Consider the following 12217-nt stretch of genomic DNA (forward strand, 5'->3'; position numbering starts at 1 on the left):
AACATTCACATTAAATATCTAACAAGCATGTCTATCCAACCGAGTACCATGGTTGCTTTGCTTGAAGTATGATGTCACATAGGACTGAGTCCATTGGTCCTCCAGCCTCCCTCTTCCTCTATTCTCTCTCTCTCTCTCTCTCTCTCTCTCTCTCTCTCTCTCTCTCTCTCTCTCGGAGTTACAAGAGCACAGACAACTTATGGCCAGTTACACCACTGAAGATCTCCCTCCCTTTCAGCAATTGATAACCCAACTGCTTCTGAGGGTGTGGAAGGCCTAATGAGCCATTGCCACCTCAAACTCCTTCCTCCACAAGGGAATGTTAGAGGACCTAATAGTCTCATGGTCTCTAATACACAATCACAGCTGCTTTAATTTCAAGACGGCAGTGTCCATGTTGTACTTGTAAATCAGAATTGCACAATACTCCACCACTTCCTCTGGCTCCAACATTTCCACCTTCTCTTCTGCGATGTTCTCTGAGCTGTGTGTGTGTGTTTGGAAGGGGAGGGGTGAATAATATAGATGTAATAGATGTATGATTATTTTCTCCCATTTAGGACTGTTTGCCTGCTATGTCATAACAATAGTCACTTAGTCTAAGCAGTTTAATTGGTTATGTCTCTGCAGTAACCACTGCTCATGCCAAAAACAAGCTTTCCTGACCAACGTAAACAGTAGCAATTACCTATGTACAGAAACATAAATGTTTAGAAGGCAAGTTGTCCATTTAACAAAACAACAGCAATAGCTTCCCCATTAGGACTTATGACCTTCCTAGCCACAGGCTTGTGTCTTACAGTACCAAACATGGGTTCCTTCTGTGGTGTGAACCTTAAGTCCAGTGAGAAAGCAGCTGATTGCACCCACTACTGCACCAGTGGACACATTTTGCCTAACATAGTGCTAACATGCTGAACATGACCTAGGAAGGGACCAGAATTGTCAACAATTCTCTTTCAGTCCACACTGATAGTGCTAACATGCTGTCTCCATTGCTGAACATGACCTAGGAAGGGACCAGAATTGTCAACAATTCTCTTTCAGTCACCTGCATAGCACTTTCCAGCACTATGAAGGGAGGGAACTTTCAGTTCAGTCACAGATTTCTGAATATCCTACAAACAAAGCATATGATGTCTTCAGCAACAGGGAATTACCATCTAGCTCTGGCATGTAACCAACAGCAGTGACAATACCTTATATTGTATATGGGGCTTCAGTGATCTCCCTGGTCAACACCTACCCTGGCACTGAAACTTTCATTCAATAGTCTTATGGCTCTTGGGAATATCTTTTTCAACCCACAGAAGGTACCATCTTCAGATTTTTTTAACCATCCTTTTTAATGTTCACAGACATGGGCTATTGTAGAATTTTTAGTCATTTTGTGCCATCCTACCCAACCATAAAACCCCCAAGACTTTCACAGCTGTGCCTGACCCCTGCAACTTGTGAAGACTGATTTCCCATCCTTGCTCCTTTAGATGTGCCAGCACATTTTTCAGATGCTTTTATAAGTCTTTAAAACATTCTGAGGTTAACATCATCCCATCTACATGATGCTACCTTTTTACAAAGTATAAGCAGGATCTCCGAAACCCCTCCATCCACCCGCCAACCATCCCAAGTGAGTGCCAATTGGTCTTGAAGTTCATCGGCTGAGGAGATACTTAAAAGAGAGTTAGCAAGGTCCAATACAATGTGAAAAGATCCCATTTCTTGGATCACCTGTGTCCTCCAAAGAGCACTGGTAGATATAGCAGCATGACAGCTGTGCTCCACAGTCATTCTCCATGAGCCATCCTGCTTCCTCACCTTGGGTGCTGCTCTTGCAGCACTGCTATGCGACTCTCCACACTAGAGGGGCAAGGCTGGATCTGGGGTTCCCTGGCTGGAGTCCAAGAGAGATTTAGACTATGCTTGCCTGCTGGGCCTGTACGTCTCTGACTCTCTGATAGGCTCTAGGCCCCAGCTGTTCCCTGACTTTCCATTGGCCACACTTGGCTGTTGAAACGGCCCAGGACTTGGTGACTAATCTCTATCCCTAGGGGAGACATTGACACAGCATTCTCAAGGAGGAGAATTATCCATCCTAGGACAAGCTTAGTCCTTTTCACCTTCATTCCTATGTCTCCATATTTATGCATTTGATACCCATTGTCCCTGATGCTCCTGAGGGATACCAGGAACCAGGGCACAACTACCTGGCCCCAGCATTCTCCTAAGCTCAAACATTCTGCACATTAGTAAAGTACCATTAAGTCTACAATTCAGCATGGGGCTTTCAATCATCCTGTAACATACTCGCCTGTAGGTAACCTTGGTTACCCATCAGGAAAGCATTTAGGCAGCTCCCACTTTTCTCCACAGCAGTTGGCAAGATGGGAATCACCTGTACCACTTTGGTAAGTTGTTGATCTGTCTTTAAACTTTCCCAGACGTTCACAAGCAAAGCATATAGATTTCTGCTAAAATTTTTCCCTATAAATTGACTTGCCACAATTCCTGCTTCTGAGTGACCCAGACAAGCCCCATTTTCTGGCTTTTCTTTTTCTTATCCTCTCTTTAGAACTCAGCAAAGTCACAAAATCATCATACAGGTCCTGAGGCCCCTACTGAATTAACCTCCCTAAGTCTTTTTAAAAAATATATTTTAATTATTATTTTTAGTTTATGTGTATGAATATATCATCTGCATGTACGTAGGTGCACCCATGTCATGCAGTGCCCATAGAGGTCAGAGAGGGTGTCATATTCCCCTGGAACTGGAGTTATGGGCAGTTGTTAACCACCATGTGGGCACTGGGATTGAACCCAGGTCTTCCGCAAGCACAGCCAGTGCTCTTAACCACTGAGCCATCTCTTCAGCACTGCCTCTTCTTTTTTTGATATTTGAACTTCCTTAAGTCTTAGGAGAATGTAGTCCTATTCATCCTAGTGAATCAGGCATCACACAGCCCAATTCCCTCCTTACCATTTCTACCTCATTTTCTCCCTCTTCTTCCCAGGGGTCCCAACTTTTTGGAACTCAGGATATCTATTAGCACAGACCTAATTTGTATCGTCTTTTCTTTATGCGAACCCTAGCCTTAAGAAATAGCAATCCAATAGTGCCTCTGTCTCTCATCCTCATCTTTATCCAATTTATGCATCAAAGGAGAGGCTGGCATAGAGGATACTGTTAACATGGCATCCCTTTTTCTTATAATTCCCCCTTTATGCAGGCAAATTCTTTGTGGGCAGATAGCTCAGCCTGTTCTTACCACCTGTGCCAGGAGCATTGCAACTTCTGCTGCTGTTACCTTACAATGCTGGTCCATATGGGTTCTTTTCAGGGACTGCAACAGAGTCTCTGGTCCATTAGCCATTTCTGAGGCATCCCCATATCCCTTGGTGAACCACATTCATTATCCCGTAATACACAAGAAAACTCGGATTTCTCCCATGAACTTTTCACTCTGACTTTCCCTCTGGGCACAGAGCACAGGTGAATGTCTTACCACCTACAACAGGGTCAGCACAACGGCTGCTGCCACAAGGAGGTATGCCATTCCGCACCACGTGGAGAAGGACAGCCACCCCAGGAGATATTGTATCCTCAGATGGTTTTGTTTTAGTTACCCGTTTTATCATTCCTAAAGCAGGGGCAATGCAACTGCTCTTCTAAAATTAGATGGTCAAAGAAATGATTCCAAGTCTAACTTGGTGAACCAATGAATTATTGGAGTTACTTCTGGGCATGTGGGTGAGGAGTTGCTTGCTTACAGGAGCATGGGCAACTTACAGGCAGTTCCACCCCTGTAGAATAGTCTTCACCTCATCAGTTGCTCATGTATCCTTGGAGAGGGGTGGGGCCACCATCAGGTGCTATCTCATGATCTCTCCCCTTCCGTGAGAGAATGTTAGTTGGGCCCAATATCGTGAAGGTCTCATGTGGGTAATCCCAGCTGCTCTGATTTCAGGGCAACCATGCCGTCCATGCCTGGACATAGTTCTCTGACAACAGATTGAACCATGGTTTGGGCAACTCTTCAGCAGGAAGCAAGCAGGCAGCACGGAGAGGTGGAAAGGAAGACTTAACAGTGACAGTGGTGGGATTGTAGCTGGGTCATACGTGATGGAAAGAATTCATGGGAGGGCCCTGGAGGGAGAAGTATGGTGGAGAGATGTGGAGAGGGGCCAGGGGATCAGATGCGGGGAGGTCGTTCTAATTGAAAAACATAGGAAGAAGCCAGGCATGCTGATGCACACCTTTAATCCCAGTACTTGGGAGACAGAGGCAGGCGGACCTCTGTGAAAGTGAGGCCAGCCTGGTCTACATGGTGAGTTCTAGGCCTGCTGGGGCTATAAGGAGACCCTGTCTCAAAAACAAAACAAAACAAAAACAAAACAAAACAAAAACAAAAACAAAACCATAGGAAGAGAGGAAAGGAAACATTATGGGTTGATAGGTCTACCATGAGTTGATTTTTATACATCTGGTAGTTATACATTGCTACATATCAAATGAAATGACTTAAACTAACAATAATCTATTTCTATCTCTTGTTGTCTTGGTGGTTGGCTGGACTCAGCTGAGTGGATCTTCTGCAGGGGTTCTGACTACAGACATCTGGATGCTGCCCTGGGTCCAGGTATCTACATTTGTGCTGCAGCAATGACGCTGGCTACTGAATGAGAGCTCAGCTGGGTAAGAGCCAGCATTAGCTCCCCTTCGCATAGCAAGTGTGCCGGGTTCCAAATGGGCATGCTCTAAGTTCACAAAAGCAGAAACTGAAAATCAGTGGCAATCCAATCTCAGGAATTACATGGTGTTACTTCTGCCTTGTTCTATTGGTCAAAGGGAAAGATGGCGCTAGTTCAGATTCAAGGAAAAGAGAATTGTTAATGAGGAAAATGGGAAATAATTTGTAGGCATCTCTAATCTACTACAATTACCAGTCTCAATGTCCTCGTAAATTATTTATTAGTAACTTAGTAAGCTATTTGTTCTTTCATGTATTAGAGATCTAACTGAACACATCTGGTATTATGCTAGAAATGGGGGTGGGCAAGATAAGCAAAAATGGAACTTAAATTCTAGAGAAAGAAGAAGACCTTGGTCAAATGATTACATTAATTTGTGAAAGATTATAATCTGAGGTAGTGTTCCCAGGGACAAAAAATATTCATGAGAATTGAGAATAAATGCTGCTGTCATTATGGAGGAAGGTGAACATTTGGAGAACATTCCATTAAAGAAATAGTACTTGGGGGCTAGAGAGATAGTTCAGTGGTTAGGAGCTCTGGTTGCTCTTGCAGAGAACTAGGGCTTAATTCCCAGCGTACACAATGGTGGCTAAGAACTGTTTATATCTCCCTGTACCAGGGAAATCCCATGCCCTCTTCTGTCCTCCATGGACATTTGCATGGCAGGAGTGCACTTCTATACATGCAGGCAAAACACATATACATAAAAGAATAAAAATAAATAAATCCAAAAAAATTTTTTAAATTAAGAAATAATACTCAAACTGCAGTATCATTCAGCATTTGATAAGAGTTCAAGCTCAGAGAGGTTAAGTATCTTGCCCAAGGTCATACAAACGAGTTGAGCCCAGGTGTGTCTGGTTTCAGAGCCTCTGCTCTTTCTCGATTATCTCACTGTGCAATGGAGCAAAGTTGAAGAGAGAGCTGAGTCACAAGAGAGGCAGAGGAGGCCGGAATGTTTCTTGAACTTACGTGCATTGTTTATTCCGGGAGGAATATGAACTTGATGAAAACTAATTCTTTGATTTTTAAAAGACTTATTTTTAAGATGGGTGTGGTGAGACATGTCTAGAATCCCAGCACTTGGGAGGCTGAAGCAGGAGGACTATGACTGTGAGGCCAGCCTGGGCTACAATAGCAAACTCCTGTCTCAAAGAAATACAGTTTTTGTTTTGTTTTCTATTTTTGAGACAGGGTCCCACTGTGTAGCCCTGACTAGCCTAAAACTCATGGAGATCTGCCTGCCTCTTCCTCCCAAGTGCTGGGATTAAAGGAGTATGCTACTATGAGCAGCCAAAAGTTATGTTTTTTTATATATAGGTAATTTGTGGATATATTTTAATTTTTTTAAAATATTATAGACCTAGTCAAAGCTCGTTCTAATAGTTGCTAATCCCATTCTTAAGGTAAATGCTGTAGTGGTTGCCCTCTATCTTTTCTTCCTGGTTTCACATCCTCCCACATATAGTCATGTGCTGGGGCTATGTTCTAAGAATGTGCAGAAAAACATAGTACAACTCTGTTTATGTTTTTAAAAATTCAAACTCAACTGAGTATGCAGACATATGCTATGTGATGGGAACATGTTGGGAACAGTGACATACCGTACACAACAGTGATCCCAAAAGTGTGTCACCTGGTGACAGCATAAACTGCTTAATTTGAGCAAGTACGCCATGTGACGTTTATCCAACAACAAAGTTCCTTAACTACACACTCTGGAGAGGTCTGAATGAGGAGAGAAGACAGGCCTCGAATGCTGGTGGTGCCATCTCATGGGCTGGGGTCCTGGGCTGAATAAAAAGGACAAAAGGAGAAATCGAGCTGAGCACCAGCATTCATCTCTCTCCTGACTGAGCGCAATGTGACCAGCTGCCTAGGCTCCTGTTGCTGCAGGGAGAGCTGCTTTCGCCACCACAGCCTTCAATACCATGATGGGCCGCATCCCCAAAATATGAGCCAAACCAGTCGTTTCTTTTTAACGTTGCTTTTGCCAGGTATTTTGTCACAGTGATGAGAAAAGTAACTAGAACACGTACACTTAATATCTCAGGGAGTTTTTAATATCGTATAAATGTTACAGAGTTCGGTTCCACAGGGAAAGACTACCCAGATCAGAAAGGTCTGAATCAGCCGAATTGGGCTTGTACAATTTTATTAGAATTTTAAAGAAAAAGAAATCCCTAGGGCAGGAGAGTTGGTAATCTTGGCAGCTGCCTTGAGGAGGTGAATGGTAGGAAGAAAGCAAGCAAGCCATGAAGCCATACAGGTTTAGAGCCTGCGTGGGAAGTCAGACCTGTGGCTGACTGGCAGCCACATGGCTGGGAGAAGGAAGCTTTAGAGAAAGTAAAGAAATACAAGATGCCAGGGGCAGCCCAAAGCCTTAGAGAAAGCATGTTTAGTAAGAAAGAAGAGCCATAAAGAAAAGGAGAAATTATACTTCCCTGAAGAACTCAGGGAAGTAGATAAACTCATGGACAACATGGTTGTAGCTAGTCCACTAGTTCTGTGCCAGCAGGATTCCAGGCAGGGAGACCTCACTATCTCATTAACGCACTAGGTAGTCCGCCCATTTATTTAGCATGATCCGCCTTCCTAGGGGTCCTATGATGATTGACCAGTTCAACTTATACAAAATTGGAGGCACTCAGGGTATTATATAAATATCTATATCATTTTCTGAGAATTTTACATTTAAATTCGAAAGGCCCAGTTTTTGTTTTAATGACAATAAAACTACTTTTCCAGTTTGGAAGAGACAACTTCTCCTTAGGAGTAACAATTAACAGTTGAAAGGCAATACAGAAAAAGACCTTAGACTAAAAGTCTGGGTTTGTAAACACAGAGAAGAATGCATATTCTCGGGCATCAGTGAGCGGTTGCTTTTTCCTTTAAAAGATTGCTCAAATTCAAGGTCTGCCGTTTCAGCGGGGGCACCAGCGGGGGCACTTCTCCCGTTAATGACGTTGTTGTGACCTGGGACTTCCTCTTCTTCATCTTTAGGCTGAAGAAGACCAAAAGATAACCTCAACCTGGTTACAGAAATGCAATCTGAGACCCTGTGGGGCCTTCTGAGTCAGAATCTGCATCGTGACAAGCCCAGGAGATTCACTGTAGCACACTGCAGGGTTTGAGGACGTGATGGAGATGACTTCACAGACACTTTCCAACAGACGTTCCTGTCATTCTGAAACCCCAGGCCACTGCTGAGCCCAAGTGGCCTGAAGCTCTCTCTGGGGCAGGCCTGGCTTCTTCATTCCCTGGCTGCTTCTGCTGAGTCACCAGAGGAAGTGAGCCAGGGGAGGAAGTGCTGCATCCTGTGAGCTTGGAAGACCAGCCAGGCTGGTGACCTCAGCAAGTGGGAGAGGTCAAGCCACCAGCCTTGTCTCTTCACAAACATGGAAGCCACCAAAACACACTGTGATCGGTGCTGTTCAACAGAGAAGGGTGGGCATGTCTCTCTTTCTTTTACCCCAGTTTCTAGCAATACCAAAATGAAATAGAGGGATCAGGATCTCATCTATCGTTAATCTAGCCAGTAGGTGTGAATTTAGTTAAATTCTGGGATTTCCTGGGCTCACTTGTTTCTGCCAGCCACAGGTTTCAGACCCTAGACACTGTGGAAAATGAGGGGAATTAAAATAAAAAACAAAAAACAAACAAACAAAAAAAACCTTTTATTACTTATCTGTTGTAATTTAGTTTTTAAAATAATGTAATCACACAGTAATGATTTTTATTAGCGTCTTATACATCCTTCCAAGTATAAGCAAATACAAATAAATGTTCCTATGTAGCCTTTCTTCAGCACAAGTGCCATGTAATATGTATTGTTCTGTAGTTTTTCTTGCTTGATTGAAGATGTGTACAGCCATCCCATGGTATCCATGGGAACAGTCCCAGGACCCCCACAGATACCAAATCCTCAGATGCTTAAGTTCCCTTCATAAAATGGTGTAATGTTTTTATCTAATCAATGTACATCTTCTCGAGTACATTAAGTCATTTCTAGATTGTTTATGATACCAGATATAATGTAAATTCTATGTAAATATTTTTCTACTGTGTTGTTTGGAGGAATAATGACATGCTATTCAGTGCAGATTTGATCATCACAGGCTTCACTATATTTTTTCCATCTGCCACTAGTTAAATTTACAGCTGTAAAAATTGTCAACACAGAGGGCCATTGTACTTTTCTCTGCAGCTACCTGGAGAGGCACCTTCAGCTAGACACATAGTCCCCTATGGTTATATCCTGGGTGCCTCTGGAGCCCCCAGGTGCTCAGACCTGGAGACACCATCTGCTGTCCACTACGGCTCCACAGGTGTCCCCAAGACCTGAGGATGTGTCTGAAGCAAGCACTGACATGAATGACTGTGGATGAGGGTATGTGTACAGGTGTGCACCCAAAAACACTCTCACCTCCGGCCAGCAATGCACAACACCATGCCGACCAGATCTGCACCCCCCTCCCCCCAGCAAGGAACTGTTCTTGCCAGAGCTGGCTGGCCTCTCAGTGCTGCTAGTCTTTCAACAGTTCAGTTTCTGTTCTTCCTCGGGAGCTATGTTTTGACTTTGCGGCCATAAAATGAAAACAATGCATTCTCCAAACACTTTTTTAATGTGTTCAACTGTGGCCTGGTTCCATGTCTCTCCCTGCTCATTGGCAAACCCTTCTGACTCACAGTATATCAGCTGGAAAGGTCATAAAGTTGAAATCCTCCTTACCATAAACAAAGATGAGGTCGCAGGTGCACAAAGTGATGGCCCACTAACCATTCCTTTGAAGAAAATAATCTCACTTTTTACTTTTTTTTTTTTTTTTTTAAAGGCAGAGTCTTGCTGTGTAGTTCAGACTGGTCTGGAAGTTGTAATCCTCCTGCTGGTGCCTCCCAAGTGCTGAGATTACAGGTGGGATGACACATTCATGCCAGGCTATAGATCACTCTTTCTGACACAGGACAATGATGTCACTATAACCTGATCTGCAGTAGTGATGTGAACTCAGTGAATACTGACCTCACCGTCTCAGTCATTTCTACTCAGGACCCCAGGGTCTCACTTGTGAAGGCATTTTCAATAAGTTTTCTTCCACCTACACCCTCCTGGAATCCTGCCATCAACTTTGCTCGAGAACATTCATTTCTTATTACTAATAGCTCCCTAGGAAGTGCTCCTGGCTCCAACTGTATTATTATTTTAAAAATTGACTAATTCTTACTTCATCATTTGGCACACTTTAGGGATATTCTTTATGGCAGTTTCTTCCATTAGGAAATATATGCCTTCCGAAAACTCTGTCTAGGAAGAAAGAAATTCAAGAACTTGCACAACTGTCTGGTTGTGGGGGTGGGAGAGACATGGGGAGGGCAAGGGGGAGTAATGGCTGAGTGGCTGGATTTGAAGGGCAAAATAAAGTTTCTTCCTCACCCAAGTTCTACAGAGCCCCAACAATACCATTAAAGTATAAGGGTAAATACTTAGGGTTGACTTTGGTTCAAAGTTTAAGAAGTAGTTGTTAGGAATTAACTGCAGAAATGATGTAAATGGAAGTTTAACTTTCAGACCAAAAAAAGTTGTCTTTTTTCCTACTTAATCACTAGCTGTGTCAAGTCAGGCTTTAGTTGATGTCTGTTTCTTCAACTGTAAAATGATGATGGTGACATAGGTATCTTACAGGGCTATTAGCAGAATACTATAGGGTATTAATCTGCTTTATGTTGGTGTAACAAAATATCTGAGGTTAGATAACGCATGAAGAAAAGTTTATTGAGTTCATGGTTTTGGAGGTTCAAGAGCATAGTGTTGACAACTGCTCAGCTATGAAGAGGGTCCCTGTGATTATCACAGTATAACAAGAAGGGAAGATCATATGGTGAGAAAGGAAACCAGAGACCAAGGAGGGGCAAGTTTTGTTCTCTTATAAAAACCCATTCTTAAGAGAACTAACTGGGATCTCATAAGAACTACCTTAATCCCTTCTGAAGGCAGTGCCCCCAGTCATCTAATTACCTGGATCTATGCTCCTCTTAAGAACTTTAAGGTTCTATCACTCTACAGAATCACCACATAAAGAGAAAAATCTCCAACATTTGAATCTTTGAACTAAAATTTCACCCAAACCATACACATGGACTTATGTACATAAAGTACTTGATAGATGATGGGCACATAATTAGAGTTACATTAATTGTTGTTATCATTTGTAGCAAAACTATAGTATGACTCAGTCCTTCTGTTCCTGGATCTCTAATGAGGGGGTGGATTCCAGATCTCTGATGAGGGGGTGGATTTCTGAGGGTTGGTAAAGACCAGAGATGGGAACTGGGTCAAGAAGGTCTCAGGGTAGCAATGAAGAGGAGCCAAGATTAAAGGGGCTGTTCCTGCCTGGATCATCTGACAGGCTCATGCCTGGAGTGGAGTCTGCTGAACTCCCAGGGAAGGCCAGTCTCTGGGTCAGATACTTTAGAACAAGAAGAGACAAAAGTTGGCAGATAGAGGCCATAGCCAGGAGATAAACTTCAGCTCTAGCCGTCAGTTGTAGGACCCCCAAACTACCTTGTCTAAACCCCAGATTCTGCCCTCACTAATTGTCTTTCTTGTGTGTATAATTTTCCTCTGAACATAGCCTGATCCATTAACTTATAGCCTCCTCTTCCTCCTCTTCTTCCTCTTTTCCTCCTTTTCCTTGTTCTTGTCTCCTCCTCCTCCTCTTCCTCCTCCTCTTCCTCCTCTTCCTCCTCCTTCTCTTCCTTCTCCTTCTCTTCCTCCTCCTTCTCCTCCTCCTCCTTCTCCTCCTCCTTTACTGAGGAGACAGGTCTGTATACCTGAGTGACACCCCCCTCAAGATGTTTAAATTGTTTTAATTAATTAATTAATTTTTGTTTTATGAGTGTTATGCCTTCATGTATATAAGTACACCCACGTCATGCAGTGCCCCCAGAAGACAGAAGAGGGTGTTGGATCCCCTGGAACAGGTTGTTAACTGCCATGTGGGTGCTGGGATTTGAACCCAGGTCTTCTGAAAGAGCCGCCAGTGCTCTTAGCCACTATACCATCTCTCCAGCCCCAAGATACTTAAAATTTACATTATTTTCACTATGTCCTAAGAGGCTTACAAAGGTATGCATTATATAATTGTTTGTTTAGATTTACATGTGATCTGAAGAGCTGAATACTTTATACTACACACACACACACACACACACACACACACACACACACACACTACTCTGTATTTTGTGCACAGCAACACAGTGATTCATAAACACCATTCTACAATATCATAGAAGAGATGGAGTGGAAGTCTTGGAGTTATTTTTTTTTTGTCATTTTAATTTCTTTTACTATTTTTAAGCTTTAAAAAAACACACACACTTCTGTATTTTGTGCACAGCAACACAGTGATTCATAAACACCATTCTACAATATCATAGAAGAGATGGAGTGGAAGTCTTGTGG

This window comes from Nannospalax galili, unplaced genomic scaffold (genome assembly GCF_000622305.1).
Source record: "Nannospalax galili isolate Female #2095 unplaced genomic scaffold, S.galili_v1.0 scaffold72, whole genome shotgun sequence".
Lineage (NCBI taxonomy): Eukaryota > Metazoa > Chordata > Mammalia > Rodentia > Spalacidae > Nannospalax > Nannospalax galili.